Below are 21,234 nucleotides of genomic sequence, written 5' to 3'. Positions count from 1 at the left end.
ACAGTTTACCTGATGCTAATGCAATCCTAGGGCTTGTTTAGCAGCAAACAGCTTGTTCAGTTGAGGAATAATTTCAGTTAGGCAAGATTCGTCCTATTGTAAGCTGTATTTCCAAGTTGCTTGAATCCTGTCTAACAAACTGGTCTTTCACATCATCTGCAATTCATCTTTTAATGGAGTCATTTGATACTGGCACATTCTTCAATTTATTAGCAGCTTTGTCCCCTAAGATTTCATGGCACATATCAATTGTATCTGGCATCGTAAAGTTTCAACAATTGTATATTACTTTCCGATTTTACCAATTCTAATTGCGACCTTGTAGGATGCTTTGAGAGCCTTCTCCTGTACATCTGACAGTTTGTATAGTTTTTGTTGTTGTTGTTTTAATAAGCAATTCCACTTCCTTTCAAAATACTCCACTGGCTTGTCAACACTTTCCACATGCAAAGACCTCAGATGTCTTGGAAGTTTTGCCAGTTTAAGTGCTTCATTAGAAAGTACTTCTCTCCAAATTACATGCTGGGGTCTTGATTCTCCACTAACACATACATACAATCAAATTTAATGTAGTGGTCATCCCTTTTCCTCATGTTGGGGGAGGAGGGTCCGAGGGTTTAAGGGGTGCAATTTTGCTTCTCTTTTTCTTTTATTTGAGATATTTTCTTCTTCATGAACTGCCAAGGCAGATGGAGTCATTTTACAAACTTACCCATTATAGAAATTAAACCAATTATATTTCACAGTTGCAGCTGAAATGATCTTTAGTGTTTTTCTGCCCACGCTGAATTACAAAGTCCTAGTCAAACCAATGCCTAACAACTGGTGTAAACCAGACAAGTGATTGGCACATAAAAAAAATATATATATATGCAGAAGCTCAGTTTTTATTTCAGTAATTTAAGCATATCAGACTTGTATTCTGGTGCATCGTTCTCAAACAGGTTATTTTCATGAAATGATAAATTACAACGCTGCAAGGGGATATATTAACAGTGCCAAGTCGCTATCTACTTGGAATGTGCGAACTGAAAAAGTGTCAAAACATGGTGTCATTATTATGTAGTTGCTGGCATGTTTGCAGACTTGATTATACTGGTGGATCCCTAGGGGTCCCAGATCACAGGTTGAGAACCACTGGACTAAATGATCACAAGAGTCCCTCCTGGCCTTGGAATCTATTCATATATTTTGTTGTTATACAGCAGCCCTTACCCTATACTTCCATGGCAGGCCTCTGGGTCTATTCCTTGGACAGCTGCTTGCTAGGCTACTACTAAGGAAACTCCTTGGGACAGTCACCAGCCTCTCCAGCTGCTGACTGCCCCTCTGCCTGAGATGCAACCTATGAATAAAAGACCCTTGGCTTGGCTATGGCTAGCTTCACAAACATTAAATCTTCCCAGCACCCCTGCAAAGTGAGGGGGTGGTATTATCCCCATTGTACATAACAAGGAACTGAGGTATAAAACAGAGTAAGTACAAAAGTATCCACTAATTTTGGGTGCCCTATTAGAGATGCCTATGTCTTGTTTTTTCAGAACATTTTAGCATTATACAGCACTTTATATGTTCAAAGCACAGTTCCCATTAACTTCAATTGCAGCTGTGAGTGCTCAGCACTTCTACAAATCAGAGCATAGCATTTCAAGTGGCATACACAGAAAATGAGAAATACACAATGACTGCTTGTGAAAAGTTTTATTCAAGCAACTTGCCTAGCATCATATAGGAACTCTGTGGCAGGGATAGAATCCAGTTCTCCACAGCAGCATTCAACTGCCTTAACCATGATACCCATCCTTTGTCTTCTGAAATCTCCTACTTCATTTCCAGCTTCTGCAACAAGCGAGCCAGAGGCCCTACAGTCAACAGCCTCATTCACTACACTACCCTGATTTATTGCCAAAGCATAGTCCATCCTGCACACTGAATGAGGCAGGGCTCCTACAGAAAATAAAAATTATATATGGTGATGTATTTAAAACTGTCATAATGCATATACACAAGGGGGGCAAATTAAGGTTACATAAGCAATCTTAGTTCTGGCATTTGCTAACTTCTGACAGCTTGACTGCAACCTGAATAATGTTCTTTTAAGATTATTATAGTTACACAAAACAGTAATTTTATGTGGACATTTCATCAGCAGGTCAGATTGAGTGGTCTTTCCTACTATCAGGACAAGAGATTTCAATTTCCATTTTGGACTCCGAAAAACCTCTGTAGTTCAATTTTTTATAAAAGTTTACATAAGTTATCAGAGATGAGTTTTATTGATTGTCTCTAATACATGTACAAACACCCTGACCATTTGAGTTGAAAGAGTTAAAATACCATTTCATCTAAAGCACAGACAGTTGAACAAGGGAGGTTTTTTCTCCACTATTTGGTTTGGCTTGTAACTTTGAACGGTTTTACCATGGGTCAGTCTGTGCCAGCATAGCTTTCCCTTTCATTCAACATCAAACTCTGAAAACTCAGCCCCTTGGAATTAAATTCTTCCTATTGCCTAGAGCAGAAAGGTTCAAAGTTTATCTTGATCTGAAGCAGCTTAAATTTCTTCTTCACCCTCTGAACTTTCCTTCTGCTAAGCTGAGCAGAAGGGTTGTGGTTTCTCTCTTTAGTGCTCTGAGTAAGAGACAACTAGGATGGGGTAAATATGAAAGTGATTATTAGGAGAAAATACTGAGATTTCAAGAGCCTTTATGTTGGTAATACTAACACTTGCTGGAAGGATGGTCTTCTGGTAAGGCAGTGGACTGGGCCTCAGGAGATATGGATTCAATTCCTAGGTTTGAATAGACTTTGGGCAAGTCATTTAAATACTCAGTTCTCCATTCGTAAAATAAGGATAGTAATGTTTCCTTTGTCTATCCTATCTACTCAGATTGTACATTCTTTGGAGCAGGATCTGCTTAAGTGATTGTTCAGTGCCTGATACAATGGGGACCCATTTTCTAAAATATTACTATAAATAAGTTGGTGTTTTCAAAGTGCTGTACAAACACTCTCCTGTGAAGTAGAGGATCATTACTCCCATTTTATAGATGCAGAAATGGAAGCACAGAGACCCTGCAGAAAAGTATTGCAACAAATCACTAGTTGGAAGGCTGCAAGTTAGCAATTTCACTTGAAGGCCTTCCAGCTGTACATGAAGGCCATCTAAAGCCTCTGCAAGAGTTCATGTAATTGTTTTGCTATTGTGTCTGGGACAAGTTTCTTAGCTCACAAATGACTGCATAAGTTCATTCTGCACTGCTTTCTCCCTAATGTAAATAGGAATGCAGAGACAGTGTCGTTACATCAGATTCATCCATCTTGCCTAAAGCCATCCCACAGTACAGGACTTCACCTTACAAATGAGAGTTCTGTACCCTGGTCTTTCAGCCCTCTCTGCCTCCTGCACTGGTCATCCCATTAAACCATTCTACAGGAAATCTTACCTCTATATGAGGCCTGATGCTTTGTGTAGCTATAGCACCCACCTATCAACATCACCCTCCACTTCTGTGAGATTGTTGAATTCTTATTCTAGAAAACAGGAGCTTTGGGACACAGACCTTACCTGCTCGATATGTTGTATAGGATCAGTGCCCCGGCACTGTCCAAATAATGGAGCAGAAGGAGATCTGCTTCATGCTGATGGAAATCTAGGCTCACCTAGGGAGTTGGCTCAGTGATCACATGCTGAGGTAGAAATGGCTGCCAGGCTTCCATCAGCATCAGTCTAGTATTTGCCATTCAAGTCCCTCCTTATGAAATCATCCCTTGCTTAGGGCTGTGCCTACAGTTGCAATCTAGCCCTTGATCTCTCAGTGCTTCAGTTCCCCACCTCTACTAATAATAATCCCCTCGCTCTCAGTGCTGTTGTGAGGATATATACATAAAGTAGTGGGCAGGTGCTCAAATACTATGGTAATAAGGGTCAGGTAAGGGATAGGATATAGTAATATTGTGCAAACAAAACGTGTTTAAGGGGGAAGAGTTAAGGAACATTAAAATCTTACAAAAGCAGAGAACTATGCAAACAAACCACATGCCCTCGTTAAAATCATGATGAGAGTTGTCTTTTAAAAATAAGCAAGATTTTCTTCTTAGATATTTCATCTTCACATTTTTGAAACCGTGAGCCTGACTCAGACATGTCATCTTTGTTTCTGGGAAAACATTACTGATATTGTGTCCTTGGGAGTCTGTAACTGGAACCAAAATGGTACAGGATTCAGTTCCTTCAAAGTGGAGGGCACTCGACACTTTTGACCCATAAATAAGCTATACTGGAATGGGAAAATAAGAATTTCAGCTGATTTGTCCTTCCCTAAGACAATACATAGAATATTCTAATAATGGGTTAGTGCTGGGAGATTAATGGATTCAACTTTTGCTGAGTTTATCAATTAAACGAAACAACTTTCCACAAGAAAGACATTTACATCCTTAAGAGATTTGGCACCAATTCCTTCTCTTCCATTCAGTTTGTGCAGGAGCACAAGCTCTTAGGTAAATGCCTAACTGTAGGCTCTACCTCACCCTTTCTGTCCCCTTCCAAGGTGCATGTTACAGAGGCCCTCACATCACTGACAAAGGAATTTGGGACAGTTGGAAATGGGTTTACAAGTTTTTCCATTCCAGCTCTTCATTCTGGGACGTCCTTACTAGGCTTGCTCTACAGTTTTGGCTGTTCCTTCCCCCAGGCTGCCCAGTATAGCTATAGATGTTTAACACTTGCCAGCTGCTCATCTACTCTTCAGGCTCATTCTGCTCACCCATCTCATAGACTATCAGGGTTGGAAGGGACCTCAGGAGGTCATTTAGTCCAACCCCCTGCTCAGAGCAGGACCAATCCCCAACTAAATCAACCCAGCCAGGGCTTTGTCAAGCCAGGCCTTAAAAACCTCTAAGGATAGAGAGTCCTCCACCTCCCTAGGTAACCCATTCCAGTGCTTCACCACCCTCCTAGTGAAAAAGTTTTTCCTAATATCCAACCTAAACCTCCCCCACCGAAACTTGAGACCATTGCTCCTTGTTCTGTTCTCCCCTATTTTCCCAGCTACAATAGTCGCTCACCCAAAAATTAATATAATCTCATCCCAGGACTCCTAGCCTACATTTAATGCTGCTATACCTTGTCCTGCCAAACCCCAGTATGGGACACGGTGTGTGACAAGGATCCAAATTCTGGGACACAAATCATTCACACCAGAAGCAAGCTACAGGTTAACCACTTCCTTTAATGTAAATATTCTCTGTTCCATGATTCTGCCCTCTAATGTAAATCATTTCAACAAAAGTGAGAGGAGACACCAGATTTGTGTGGCACTAAATGCGTGATGACTTGAGCAATATCATCAGCCCTGTTGCGGGACCTGCAAACCCTTTGACAGCTTCATAGATACTATGCCCTCCTTACAGATGTAAAGAGTGATACATTATAAGGAAGGGTGGTTTAAGTGCTAACCTAGTATTTAGAAGACATAGGTTCAATTCCCTGCTTTGGCACAGGCATCTCACATAACCTTGGGTCCATCGCTTAAATAGCTTTAAAAATCTGGTTCTAGGTACCTAAAAATGCAGACACACACCCAATAGGATTTTCAAGAGCACCTGGCTCCATTGATTTTGAAAGTTCCATTAGCCGCCTATCTTTAGGCACTAAATATCTTTAAAAGTTTGGCCCTTAGTCTCCCTGTCCAGATTCTCAAAGGTATTTAGGCACGTAGGCCCAGGTCCATTAATGGATGTAGGTGTTATGACACTGAATGTGGCAACACCCAACTTTTAAGAATTTAGAAAAAGTCATTGAAATAACAGTGGGATCCACAAAGCTTGAGTTAGGTACCTAGGCTCCCTCTACAACAACTGGGGAGAGAGAGATACCTAAGAGTGGGATCCACAAAAGCCTATGTGCTAGGTAGGGAACTACTTCAGCTGGCCAATGGGAGATGCTGGCAAGAAGGACATGTGCTAAGCCCCACCCCTCTCATGGAGTTAAGCCCCTATCTCTGCTGGTGATCCACAGCCAGGAACTTCTCTTCTGGAGTCAGGTGGCTGCGAAGCCCGATCTTTTAGTCCGGTGAGTAGACCACAAACCCAGGTCTCCTGTATCCTGGGTGAAAAGTCTCCCCTCTGCTGAGATGTGGGGGTGTAAACAGGTCATGTACCACCCCCCCCCCCAGATTTCTGTGAGAGCCAAGCTGCCTTTCCAGGGCTTGCTCTGCTGGGCTGCCAGGGGGCCTTCTCACGCTGCGATCCCACTAAGTCTGTGCAGCATTGCGGGCTGCCTGCAAGATCCTGGCTAGGAAGGCGGCAGCAGCCTGCACAGCAGATAATCTAGCAGGCTGGGGAGAACACAGCAGCCCTGAGCTTGGTGCCTGCAGTGTGTGTGGGGGGGGTGGTTCTTGGGAGAAACTTTGTTGCTGTGAGTCCCCCACCCGCCCGGCCCAAACCCCCCAGGATTGGCTGCCCTGGCCCAGGGAAGTGGGACTGGAAGGTGTCTGCACCCAGAGGCAACATGTGGGGCAGTCATTTGCCCCTCCCCCCAACCTTTAAATTGTGTGCTCCCACCCCGCCTCAACACCGTGTCACCTCTGGTTTTTAGAGGGAAAATGTCCCTGCTGTCTGAGACACAAGGTGTGTGAGGTAATACCTTTTATTGGACCAAATTCTGTTAGTGAGAGATAAGCTTCCACAGAGCTCTTCAGGTCTGGGAAACATGTCACAGCTAAATACAGGGTGGAACAGATTATTTGGCACAAGTAGTTAACACATTTCAATGGACCATCCAAGGTAAAGTGGCCCATTAAACACCCCTCCAGTTGTGGGGGCTGGGGGGGAGGGGGAAGGAAGCAACGGTGCTAGGAGGATAAATACAGACTGAGGCACTCGGTAATAGGGGCCATAATAGTACCTAAACTAGACGCATGCATGCTGTACCTTGGGCCTAAAAGCTGTGAAGTGTTACTCATAACCATACTTGCCGAAGAAAGCGATCCTGAACGCAGATCTCCTGAGTAGTAATTTGTGCCATGCACTGAGCTAGAGGGCAACGTTTCTAGTTTGTAGTGACATCCACTGACTAGTGAGGATTTTTGTACTCTAATCACTTCCTAACCAATGTTTACCTACATGGAAGGCAGAAGATGTTTAATGTCTGTCTGCTGTATTTTTAAACAACACTTACCAGAAATCATGCAGTCCTCCTTTTATCACTGTTTAATTGCTCCTCTAAGAATAATTGGGTGAATCACTTTTCACTGTATTGTGGCCCAGGAAATAGTGTTACATAACTTTTAATTGCATATCAATAGCCTACAAAGAGCAATTAAAAATGATTATGGAGTGGGGAATAAAGTTTATGATCACAAGACCTCAAACCATGCAGAATAAAAATGTGACTGTGAAATAAAAAGAAATTCTTCAAATGTAAACTGCAGATAATTCCTCTGCGAATATGCCCATTATAAAACCTTCTGTCTGCAAATGTAATAATGGCCAGGGAAGGGACCAGTCTTGTGACTAAATCAGACAAAATGAGCTTAATTAGCGGTAGACAGACTAGTTATTTGGTGAACTGCCTGAATTTTAACAATTGAGGTAATAAATAGGGAAGGATGAGAGTTAAAAGATTAGTATAGATTTACATTTACTACAGGTCTAAACTGAAAGACTGAGCTCAGAAGGAGTGGAGTGGGATTGTTGCAAAGCATAAGTCACGAACAGAGTACTATAGGAACTTATGTATTAAAAAATCCCTTCTGGAAACAGTCTGCCCAAGTAATTCAGACTGACATGCAAGATCTGAAGTACATATGAGACAACAGATCACATCAATTTGCACTGACTGACTCACACTCTGCTAAATCCATGCCCTCTGGTACATCAAAGAAAAGTCAGATTGCTGGTGTGCTGGGTACACTGGCTGTGGATAATACAACCCAGATGATTTCCTAGATCAGTCATCATAAATTTTCATGGGTAACTAATTCACAGAGAAGACAGACTGAGAGTTAAAGCAAAGGCTACATCAAACTGGATTGACAAGTTAAATCTGAAGGCTCATTTGCTGATAAAGCTACAGTTGACATGTAATGATATTAGTAAATTAGATTAATTTATTAAATTAGCTAGAGCCCAGGCCAGTACAGAAAGTTGCAGTAACCATAATTTTAAAAAGGCTTCAAATTTGATGCAGTGTGAAAACCTCCTTAAAGGCTCTTGGCCTATTAACTTGTAACAAGAACTATTCAATTAGAGCCTGATCCAAAAACCTTTGGAAACTAATGGAAAAACTCCCATAAGAATGCTGAATTTAAGAATACAGAGCTGTTGTGTTTTCTCTTTCAAGCTTACCTGACCAAAACCTACAAGTCTTGATATGAGTTCCACAGAGATTTGGATTCAAGTTAAGTACAAAGAATAAACAGTAGCTAGCTAATTGGTTTCAGGTGCTGTTCTGAAATTCTACAACTCAAACATTGCTTCTTGTTTTCAAGAGAATGTTTGCAGATTTGACCCCATCACTTTCACACTCTCCTCACCCTCCCGACTTTGTTTTCAGAGGTACTAAGCACCTCACAGCTGGAAATGAAATCAATAGGAGTGGTGGGTGCTCAGCACCTCTGAAAACCAGACCTCAGTTGTCCTTTAACTTTCTCCTTGACTACAGCAGCCACCTTGGCTATCAGCCTGGGGATTGAACTGGGGACTTCCAAAGCAAAAAGCTTGAGCTGCTACAGCTTGCACTAAAGCTCTCTAGGTAGGGCCACCATGGCAGCCCTGTATTCTCTGCCTCAGGCACAGAGCAAGACCTGTAACACCTGCTCGCCAGTGGGTTGCACGAAGACTTGGCAGCACATTAGTTTAAATTAAAAGGAGGTGTAAGTTGCTCCAAGTTGTACACCTCTGAACAGAGCCCAATATGTGATGGGTGAGTCATGGCCTGGTTAAAGGAAATAAGCCTGGAAAGCAAGATAAAAATACTTCAAGTAAATGTGGTTTAGAAATTTAATGCCAGATTTAACCCCAGATTCTGAAAACTGGACATTTTGGTTTGGTAAATGGTAAACGGTAAATGTTCTGAATAGTGTAAATGTGTGTATGCAGTAATCGATATCTATTGATAGAATATGTTACGATATGAAAAACTCAAGCAGGTATAACATTGTCCTCTGAAAGATAAAGCTATAAGCCTTAATAGCCAGAGAGTCTCCTGTCAGTTGGAGAAGACACAAGTTCCACTCCCCATAATGCATACTTGTGGTTTGCTAGCAACTAGGATATTTGTTTATGCATGTATAGAAAGTTTAGGTACTGCAGTCACTGAAGGGTTTTAGCTGTTCAAATTTTTAGGTACCGTGAACTCTTAATCACCTTTCTCTCTGGGACCCTTTGGGAATCTTGCTATAAATCAAATGAAAGGGTCTTATGCAGGGTCCCTCCCCCTGAACTTGCTGTAGTATCTGTTTAGCGTAATGAGTACAATCCTCAGAGCTGCCCAATTGGCTGGAGCTCTCTCATGCTCATATTAATGAGGTTCCCTATATTGTTTACATACCCTACTCTAAAATGATATAAATAAAATTCAGCACAGCCTTACATGGTTAGACTTGACAAAGGGCTGGATGGTGCCAAAATGTCCAGTTTCTGTGCATGCCAAATGCTTTTAATAATCTACTTCCATATTGTAGAACTGTGTTTGTGTTACTTCAACCTCTCTTAAGTGCCCAGTATATAAAGAATGGGAGCCACCCACAAAGAAGAAAGGATGGATGTCAATAATTTATCTCCCTTTGAGTACATTTCATATTAAGACCTTATTCCATCAGGAGAGCCCATCTAGGCCTCAACACCACAGACTTACCATGAAACTCCCTAAAAATGAGGTTAAAAAAAAAAACCAGCACATTTTGAGAAGTCCTGTGAAGTAAAGCAAGTTACAACCTAAATCTGACAATGTTCTTAGCATTTTATTAGGGCCAACATTGGCAGGACCCTCAGCTCACTTCATTAACGGTCACGTGAGCTGCAGTATTTGCTTACAATGGGATCAGTAAAGAATTCCACATTTCCCTTTCCTTGCTAGCTGTGTATTTAGTTAGCTAGTTTATTCTGCTTCATCAAACAGGCCTACTGAACACGTAAAGGTCACTTGCTTTTAAATGCATTAACACAGATCTACATGGAAGCAACAAATAATAAAGCTTGAGTGTGGCCAAAAAGCCTCCCAGAAAGGTTTGTTTTCCAGTAATTGCAACCAGTGAGGCAACTTCTGTCCCTCACCCTCTTTATGAACATGCTGGGTGGGGCTAGAGTGATGCGACCTCATGCAGAGGGTCCAGATCTCCTGCACATTGCTAGGCACCAGGGCAGGGGTGGCCAGCCTGAGCCTGAGAAGGAGCCAGAATTTACCAGTGAACATTGCCAAAGAGCCACAGTAATATGTCAGCAGCCCCACATCCGCTACCCCGCTCCAGCCCCAAGTGCCCCCTGCCCATAGGCAGCCTCACCAATCAGCACCTCTCCCTCCCTCCCCACACCTCCTGCCCGCCGCAATCAGCTGTTTTGCAGTGCACAGGAGGCTCTGGTGGAGAGGAGTGAGGGCATGGCAGGCTCGGGGGAAGGGGTGGAGTGGTGCCAGGACCTGGGGCAGAGCAGGGAGTTGAGCAGTGAGCACCCCGCAGCACATTGGAAAGTTAGCATCTGTAGCTCCAGCCTCAGAGTCATCACCCATGCAAGGAGCCACATATTAACCTCTGAAGAGCCGCATGCGGCTCCGGAGCCACAGGTTGGCCACCCCTGCACCAGGGGATTCCTTCTGCACCTCAAGGGAGGTTGGGATGGAACATGTGTCTGTCTCCACTGACTATTCCCCTCTGCAGTTCTGTAACTAGGTGAGAAGGTTTCATGTGTAAGGGTTTGTGTGATTAGCGAGGGAGAGAAGGGGAAGCTTTCAGCAGAGGAAGGAACATTATGCTCCCAGTAATACTTTAACTGATATTCCCAGGCATGTGTCATGGAAGACAGGAGAGATTCAAGAGGACCGGAAAAGGGCAAATATAATGCCCATCAATCAAAAGGAAAATAAGACCACCACCAAGAATTATAGACCAATCAGCTTAACTTCAGTACGAGAAAGGTATGGAGCAAATAATTAAGCAATTTGTAAACACCTAGAAGCAGTGGTGAGCTGGAGCCGGTTCCGGTTGTTAAATGCTGAACCAGTTTTAGAACCAGTTGTTGAAAATTGTTACGGCTCCCTGAGCTCCTGGCCGGCCCCTCCCCTCCCCTCCCCTCCCTTCCCCCTCTCGCAGAGCCTCAGTGTACCGCATCACCGGCGCCAGTGCTCTGGACTGCTCCTGGGCAGCTCGGCAGCTCCTGCCGCTTTGAGCGGCATGGTAAGGGGGTGGGGCTGCGCAGCATCCAGACACGCTGCCCCGAGCGGCATGGTAAGGGGGCCGGGCCGGGGCTGGGAGAAGGGGTTGGATGAGGGGCAGGGAGAGGTTGGAGGGGGCGGAGGTTCTGGGGTGGGGGGGCGGTCAGGGGGATGGGTAGGCTTGGGAGTTCCAGGGGGGTCTGTCGGGCAGGGCCAGTTCAACCACTAGGCGGCCGCCTAGGGTGCCAAGTGGTTGGGGGCACCAAAAAGCGGTGCCCCCAAAATTTTTTAAACAGCAGAGCACAAGGCTGCCGCTGCTCCCCGCCTCCTGGCTCTAGAGGGGCCGCCCATGGCGCGGCCAGTCCCTCCCCATGGGGGAGCAGCTGGTGGCGGAGCGGGGAAGGGGAGGGTCTAGCACTAGCAGCTGTGCCCTCTTCTCTGCACCATGGGCTGAGCCGAACTTCCCACCACCCCTGGGGCTTGCAGTGGTGGCGGCTGCTGCTGAGAGCCCCAGGGGTGGCATGGAGCCCAGCTCAGGTGCGGGGGGGCTGGCTGCCTGCCTGCGCCACTGCTGAGAGCCCCTGGGGCGGCGGGGAGCCTGGCTCGGCCCCTGGTGCAGGGAAGAAGGCGCAGGTGCACTCTGCTCTTCGGGCGGAGAAGCTGGGTGTCTACTTGGCCTGCAAGGTACCTAGCAAGGCAGCAGGGAGCTGCAGGGGCCCACGGAGCACCAGGGGGTGGGCAGGTCCAGTCCCTGGCCTGGGGAATGGTGTATGTGGGAGCAACCTGCCACCCCCTCCAACACCCACCAACCAGCTACCTTCTCCCCTGGGCACCCCCTGCCCCAACAACCCAGCCTATCCTGCCACTTTTGCCTCTGGGCAACCTCCATCCGGCAACCCCCCCACCGCCAGTCACGGTCACCTTCACCTCTGCATCAACCTCGGGGACCCCCCCCCCCACCTGCCATTTCCCTCCTGCCCACTCCTCTCTTGTGAAAACCCCTCCCTGCCACCTTCACCCCCCTACAACAACCACGGGCACATACACACCCCTGCCTGCCAGCCCCTTGCAACAACACCCTCCTGCCCACTTCTCCCTTGTGCCACTCCCTCCCTGCCACGAGCTACTTTTGCCTCTGTGCAATCTCTTCCCTGCCACTACACTCCTGCCCACTCCAGCTCTTGGCACAACCCTTGAATCAGAACTTTTTATAGGGAACCGGTTGTTAAGATTTTGGCAGCTCATCACTGCCTAGAAGACAAGATAAGTAACAGTATATTTGTCAAGAACAAATTGTGTCGAACCAACCTCATAACTTTCTTTGACAGGGTAATAAGTCTTGTGGATGGGGGGGGGGGGGGGGAAGGGGGCGGGAAGTGGTAGATGTGATATATCTAGACAAACTAGGGAAATACAACTGAGATGGAGGTACTATAAAGGTAGGTGCATAATTGGTTGGAAAACTGTTCCCAGAGAGTAGTTATCTGTGGTTCACAGTCAAGCTGGAAGGGCATAATGAGTGGGGGCTCGCAGGGATCAACTCTGGGTCTGTCCAATATCTTCCTCAATTATTTAGAATAATGAGAGTACACACTTAAAGTTTGTAGATAATATGAAGCTGCGGGGGGCGGGGAGGGTGCAAGGCTTTGAAGGATAGGATTAAAATTCAAGATGATCTGGACAAACTGGAGAAATTGTCTGAAGTACACAGGATGAAATTCAATAAGGACAAATGTAAACTACTCCACTTAAGAAGGAACAATCCGTTGCAGACATACATAACTGGAAATGACTGCCTAGAAAGAAGTACTGCAGAAAGGGATCTGGGGATCATAGTGAATCACAGGCTAAATAGGAGTCAACAGTGTAACACTATTGCAAAAAGCAAAAATCATTCTGAGATGTTTTAGCAGTAGTGTTGTAAGCAAGACACGAGAAGTAATTCTTCTACTCTACTCCACATGGATTAGGCCTCAACTGGAGTATTGTGTTCAGTTCTGGGTGCCTCATTTCAGGAAAGATGTGGCCAAATTGGAGAAAGTCCAGGGAAGAGCAACAAAAATGATTAAAGGTCTAGAAAATATGCCCTATGAGAGAAGATTAAACAAACCCATTTTTTTCAGTCTGGAGAAGAGAAGACAAAGAGGGGACATGATAACAGTTTTCAAGTACATTAAAAGGTTGTTACAAGGAGGAGGGAGAAAAATGGTTCTCCTTAACCTCTGATGATAGGACAAGAAGCAATGGGCTTAAAATTACAGTGAGGGACTGTTTAGGTTGGATATCAGGAAAAACCTCTTAACTATCAGGATGGTTAAGCATTAGAATAAATTGCCCAGGGAGGTTCTGGAATCTCCATCATTGGAGATTTAAGAGCAGGTTAGACAAACACCTGTCAGAGATGGTCTAGATCAGTGGTTCTCAAAGCCAGTCCGCTGCTTGTTCATGGAAAGCCCCGGCAGGCTGGACCGGTTTGTTTACTTGCCACGTCCACAGGTTCAGCTGATCGCAGCTCCCACTGGCTATGGTTCGCTGCTCCAGGCCAATGGAGGCTGTGGGAAGTGCGACCAGCACATCCCTTGGCCCACACTGCTTCCCACAGTCCTCCTTGGCCTAGAGCAGCGAACCGCGGCCAGTGGGAGCCGCGATCGGCTGAACCTGCGGATGCGGCCCGTAAACAAACCGGTCCGGCCCACCAGGGGCTTTCCCTGAACAAGCGGCAGACTGGCTTTGAGAACCACTGGTCTAGATAATACTTAGTCTTGCCATGAGTGCAGGGGACTGGACTAGATAACCTTAAGAGATCCCTTCCACTCCTACTATTTTATCTGAATGATCTCAGCCTAAGTTTTTGGTAAACATCAAACCACAAACCCAGGTAAGTTAGTGTGGGTCTGTGGTTCAATATATCATTTCCTATTAGCTGAGCACTGACTGCATGCAAAGCACAAAATGAAGTCAGACACTGCTGTGAAGACCTTCTAATCTAAAAGATTAAAACAGGGGAGATAGGATGTACTGGGATAGCTAGAGGCTAGTTCTCAACTCTAGTTTTAATTAGAATCCAAGAAGTATATTGATTCATTTATGGCCAGAGATGGAAAGGCCTAATGATATCTATTACTGGTCATGTGCCATTTTATTTAGAACTGGCAACTCAGGTTGAAAAATTAGAATCTTACCCTTTGAGATCTGATAACTTTTTACTGAAGGATGACATTTTATTTTGCACCACTGAAGAGCGGATTAAATTTATGGAGAAGCTTCTAAATCTGCTACACAACCATAAATGGGCTTGAATAGGCCAGCTAAATTGGAAAGAGAACTAATCTCATTAGAGAACACAAATACAGCCCCAAGGTTCTAGCCAGAATTAAGATGTTCTGCATTGATTTGAATACATGTTTTCGCTCAAGGAAGCCTGTATTTTGCTTGTACTAAAAAAACAGCAATGAGCAAACATCTCTCATTGGGAGAATCTCCGAAAGAAACAAAATGTCTGGAATAAGTAAAAGATTGTCATAAACACCTCTAGCTTTCTGTAACTAAAACCCAGTTTCATATGCAAGTCCTTTGAACAACTATTATTTCTCCTACCCTTTGCAAAAGATGATAATTATTCCAAATGTGTGCACAAGGTCTTCACAAGATTTCAGTTTTAAGACAATCCCTAAAAGGGTGGCCTAGTGGCCTTTTTGTTTAATGTACATTCAAATCTAAAGAAAACTATGAACAGACTTGCCCTTTGATCTGACTTTGATCTTATGAAGGCATCAGTACAAAAAAAAAAAAAAATCGCACACACCACTCGCTTTCTAATTTATATATTAGAGAGAATCTTTTCTTGCTAACTTTGGTGCATGTATATACATTGTGTAAACAACTGAGGCAACTCTCAATATCCTGCAAGATAAAGCTTGGGCAGTGGGGTCAAATCCTACATTGTATACATTTGTTCTATCCATTCTTTCTTTTGTTCTGAAAAAAGTTGGATTGTTTTGATGACAAATGAGAGAACTTTATTTCATCTGAAAAAGGAGAGAATGACAATTAAGCTACCACTATAAGATTCTGGGCCCTAAGACGTCCCACAAATAATGTGTTCTTTACCAAGACGCTTGTGTGGCTCAGCTAATCGGATATATTCTTAACATGATCAAAGCACAATTACAAGCGCTGTTGGGTGGTTTTGTTTGGTTTGGAGGGGAGTCAAGTGGTTAACTAAATGACATATGGGATTAGTAATGTGTTACTCAGCTTTTTACCTCAGGGTCCCCGGTTCAAAAATTGTTGCCATTTGATAGTTGTCTGTTTTCCTATGTCAAATGAGTTTGCTTTACTCAGTCCAGTTCTCAGTGATCAGATATCCAAACCAAAGGCTGGCACCTTCTTGGTAGTTTCAAAAGACACTAAGGGTCGATGTGCCCCCTGATAACCAGGTGTGGCAGTACATCCTACCTTCATTTCCCCAGCTGGGCTGTTAGTGAGTTCAAAGCTGTCATATCAAGCAGCACCTCCTCCCCACAATTTCAAGGGTCCCATTTATTAATTGAAAGTTCACCAGAAAGCCTTTTACCTAGGATTCTTAGCAGAGAGGTGGACTCCAGATGAATTTCAACCACTCATGGGTCCCAGGTCCAGACCCTTTACCTGCATGGCACTCTCGACCTTCATTGCTTTCCTGGAGCTAGCGCCTCTGCAGGGCCTTCCTGCCAACTGCAGCTCTTCTCCCACTAGCACAGGCTGAGCCTCCAACAGCTGTGTGGGAGCTCCCTCCTAAAGCTCCTTTCCCTGGGAGAACTCCTACTCTATTCCCTGGGAAGCTCCACTTCTTAGGCTCCATCCCATCCCTAGCATCACCACCCTCCAATGAAAAGCCTACCAGAGCCCATCAGGTACAGGTGCTCGTTAGCGGATAACCAACCACCTCAGCAGTTGATTACTTCTAGGTGGGCTAAAATTGGCTTGTTCTCCTTAAAGAAGCCCATGATGGATAGACTGGGCCCTAACTTCCCTTCAAGAGGCCAGTCACCCCATGATACGATGGAAACTGAATTACTCTGATACCGCTATAGGTGATCTTTCCAGGTCAGGATTTTTTACATCAAAACTGCAGTTTCAGCAAAGTTTTCACTGTTCTATCAAACTTTTAATAATGAAACTGAAAAGTGTTCCTTTAATTTCATATTTAAAAAAGAGCATCTTTATAATGGATGTTGTTACAAGGAGGAGGGAGAAGAATTGTTCTTCTTAACCTCTGAGGATAGGACAAGCAGCAATTGGCTTAACTTGCAGCAAGGGAGGTTTAGGTTGGACATTAGGAAAAACTTTGTAACTGTCATACTAGTTAAGCACTGGAATAAATTGCCCAGGGAGGTTCTGGAATCTCCATCATTGGAGATTTTTTTAAGAGCAGGTTGGACAAACACCTGTCAGAGATGGTCTAGATAATACTTAGTCCTGCCATGAGTGCAGGGGACTGGACTAGATGACTTCTTGAGGGCCCTTGCAGTTCTATGATTATCAATTTGGTTTAAAAAAAAAAAAATCATGAAAATGTCCATTTGAAATTAATCAAAGTGAAAATTTCCTTTTGTTTCAATTTTTTTTAAATAGAAAATAGAATAAAAATTCTCCATGAAAAATTTCTAATGAAAGTCTTTCACTCACTTTTTTTTGGCCAAAATAAAATTGGATTTTTCAACCAGCTCTAACAAAATCCATTCATATGGGGAAAGTTGCAGGACTATGGCCTATGCCATCCTGATATGGCTATTCAGTAGAGGATTTCAGTCTACAAGGCTACCAAGACATGCAAACATTTAAAAAGGAAGTGGGGGATGGAGGGGCTATTTCCTGTTAATATATTAGAAAGTATTTTGGTTACCTACTTAGAGACCTAGCTTATAAAACTAATAGGATACAACACTCAAAGGGATATTTGCAGTCTAACCAGATATTTGCAGTTTAACCAAATAAGTGACAAACTCCAGAGAACCCATCTTAGGCTTTTTACTGATCCAAAAGGATGATGAGAAATGATTTTAGGAGCTTTGGTTAGAATTTTGTTGATGTTCAAGTTAGAGCTGAATTTTTTCAAACAAAGTCTTTTAAAACAAAAGGCAATTTTTGATTTAATGTTTTTTCCAAACACTTTTTGACATTGAAGTGTTGTGATTACCCCTCCCCCCCAAAATTTGACAATTCTCTTTTCTATACTTAAGATTAAAAAACTATCTAGAGTAACAGAACCTCAACTACTATTACATACTATGCCAGCTCAGCTGGACAGTTTAATGTTGAACTGCCCTAAATGGAAATGTTTCAGTTCAGTTCAACAAACTGAAATATTTTGATTCAGGTCAACCCAACCCCAAATGAAGTATTTTGTTATGATTTTCCTGATGTAAACTTGAAGAGTTTGGCAAAAGTCAAACTTTTTCCATGGAAAGTTTCAATTTTGTGGAAACTATTTTCCATCAAAAAACATTTTTGATGGAAAAATCTCAGCCAGCTGTAGTATGAACTGTTGGGGGAGAGAGGCAGGACAGATTATCTTAATGCAAACTTGATCCTTTTAGTTCACACCAACAGGATCTACATGGGGTGGTTATTTTGCAGATTGTTAAAGCACTTTACAAAGCACATGCTCTAATGTGCTTTGCCAGCACTTTGTAGACAAGCCCATAGACAGAATTTCTTAGGGCTTGTCTACACTAAAAAATGCTGCAGGGGCACAACTGTTTCCCTGCAGGGCTTCAGTATAAACACCATCTACGCTGACAGGAGGGGTTCTCCCACTGGTATATGTAATCTACCTCCCCGAGAGGCGGTAGCTAGGCTGACAGACGAACTCTTCTGTTGACCTAGCACTGTCTACACCAGTATTTAAGTCAGCTTAACTACGCTGCTGGGGGGATTTTCACACCCTGGATTGATGTCTAGTGTAGACCAGGCCTTAGACTTCTCCTTTCTGAACATATCTATTCATTTTCCTTGAATTGTATCTCCCTGAGATTGTCTGTTGGAGCTATTTGGTGGGATAGATTTGGCAAAAAAACCAAAGTATGAGAATGGAAAGATATCAGTCATGCAGCTAGAAAGAGCTGTTTAATTGGATGGTCTATCCTAAATGTTGGCACAAATAAAATATTCCTCTGCTGTAACTGTTCTTCTGAAACCTCTAGTAACAGAATTTGGAAGCTTTTTTGCATCTTGGGGAATAAATACAATAAAAACCATTCTTCTTTGTCTCCTTCTGATGCCAATTTGCTAGAAAGCCCTGCCAGTACTCAAATGGTTACCTGATGAGTTAGTGTTGTATAATGCACACATTACTTGCTAAGTATTAAGCTCACTGATTCTTTAAACCCATTCTGCCAATACTATAAATAGAAAGAATAAAAGTCAGCTAATGCCTATCATCTTTCTAAAGGACTGATGAGGTGCCTGACAGATGACTCTTAGCTAACCACTTTTAGTACTCCTTAAAACTTTGTTTTGGGAACAATAGCTGGTAATCTTCCCACTGGTGAGCTTTCCAAACAGCTCCCAGAGATTCAGACCTTGAAGAACCCTTAATGGGTACAAATATTTAAGGGGCATTTTCCTTTTCCCTGTTCAGAGTTTGAGTTGCTGGGCCATGAGTAGTCCTCTGGACTTCAGGAATAGGCTCTTACATAGGTTGACCTGCTGCCTGGATTTTTGCATGACCCTCCAGTCCAATTAATGACCATGTGTCTAAATAGTAATTTGGACTTAGTGGATAAGTTACTTATAATTAAGGCTCTGTGTTTGTCACGAAGGTCACAGATTCTGTGACTTTCCGTGACTTCCGTGATTTCTGCAGTGGCCTATGCAGCTGGCCCGGGAGCCACCTGAGCAGCTCAGGCAGCCCTGCTGCTGGGGCAGGCTCGGGCCTCCCTCCCACTAGCAGCAGGAGTTTAGGTATGGGGGGCTCAGGGCTGGGGGTGCAGTGCTTACCTGGGGGGCTCCCCAGAAGAGTGACAGCAACTCCCCTCCATCAGCTCCTGGTTCCACATGCTGCCTCTGACCACAGGCACCACCCCCGCAGCTCCCACTGGCCGCGGTTCCCAGCCAATGGGAGCTACAGAACCGGGGCTTGGGACAGAGTGGAGGCAGCACGTGGAGCTAGGAACTGGGGTCGCCGCTTCCCAGGAGCCGGGTAGGGAGCCTGCCCCAGCCCACCAACCCCCCTCCCCCATGGCTTTAGTCAGGGGTATATAGTAAGTCATGGACAGGTCACGGGCCGTGAATTTCTGTTTAGTGCCTGTGACCTGTCCATGACTTTTACTAAAAATACCTGTGACTAAAATGTAGCCTTATTTATAATACTATGCAATATTCAATGGTGTAGTAACAGGTCAAATTTTACAAACTAGACTTTCTACTGCATTTGAACCAGATTAAGATTTTGGATCAGGTCTGATCAGAGTCAATGGGATTGTTTCCATTGACTTCGGCAGGGTTTGATTCAGACCCTAAACATATAGGATCAGATGTGGTGTAAGTGGAGTCAAGTTGCAGCTGTTTCTATCAAGGCTAAATTCATCCCCTATCTCTAATTTGAAATAATAATGTGGAGTTTTTACTATGATGTATATCAATTATTTTATGTAGGATATTTGATAAACTATGTAGCAGTGGAAGTAATTCAGCTTTACTTTTACAAAGATAATCCACCTAAAAAAAAATTCAGCACTAACTATTTGTTTAACAAACAGATGTACTGATTTTAATCTGTGCTTACCTTAAATTGTCGTTTTGAAGGCATTCCAAATTAAACATTTGGGTGTTGATGGACAGCAATTGGGCATGTTGCCAATCTACTGCTAAAGCACTGAAACAGTAGCACCTATAAACCTGCATCCCTAAACATTCTTATGAAACGCTCGGTCTACAGATGCCAATAGAGGCATCACTTATTTTAGACATCCACCTGGTGCCAGCCCACATAAACCTGCTGTCTCACTTTTTATACACATTAATCAGATGTATAAATAAATAAAGCCTCGCTGTATATTATAATGCAACATTATTTGCCTGAGATTTCGAAATGCTTTGTAAAGGTGGGTAAGAATGATTCTCAAACCTGTTTTATGAGGAAACTGAGGCACAAAGATACTAAGTGATTTGTCTAAGGTCTTTTACTGGAGGTGGGCAAAATTTTGAGCACAAAACCTTTTCTCAGTGAACATGCAGATTTTGGGATGACTAAAACAATTTGTGATTTGGGTCAATTTCAGCAAGTTGGTTTAGTCAGAAGATTTTTTTCTAAATGTTGAAAACTGTCAAAACAGTTCATTTTGGCATTTCTGAACAAAGTGTTTTTGTTTCAGAAAGATGTTCCATTTCATAATTTCCCTTTGCTTTATTTAAGAAAAACATTAAAAAGTTTGTCCAAATTCCAAAAACAAAACCATTTGTGACTTTGGGTTAAAAAAAATGGTTAGACCTGTGAACCACAAAACCCCACAAAACAAATAAAAAGAGACAGTAGCAGTGAGTCAATTGCAGTTTGGAATCGAACCACACTCCCAGTCCCCTGCCTCCCAAATATTGAAAGTGAGGTTGTAGGAAACATTCAGATCTAGTGTTGATTACTGGTAGCTCCCTCCTTTCTGGCCTCCTTCATACCCACATGACACCTCTCTAGTGCATACAAAATACAACTGTTGAGATAATCTTTCTTGCCTTCTGCTCTGACCCTCACATTATACTCTGAATCCTTCCACTGCGTCCCCCCTCATTCCATCAAGTAGAAGCTTCTTGCCCTGACCTTGGAGTCCCTTCACAAACTGCCCTTTGATAGTTAATCACTTTCTCATTGCATTTGCCCT

The sequence above is a fragment of the Eretmochelys imbricata genome, chromosome 4 (genome assembly GCF_965152235.1).
Source record: "Eretmochelys imbricata isolate rEreImb1 chromosome 4, rEreImb1.hap1, whole genome shotgun sequence".
Classification (NCBI taxonomy): domain Eukaryota; kingdom Metazoa; phylum Chordata; order Testudines; family Cheloniidae; genus Eretmochelys; species Eretmochelys imbricata.
Note: the sequence above shows the minus strand (reverse complement) of the source record.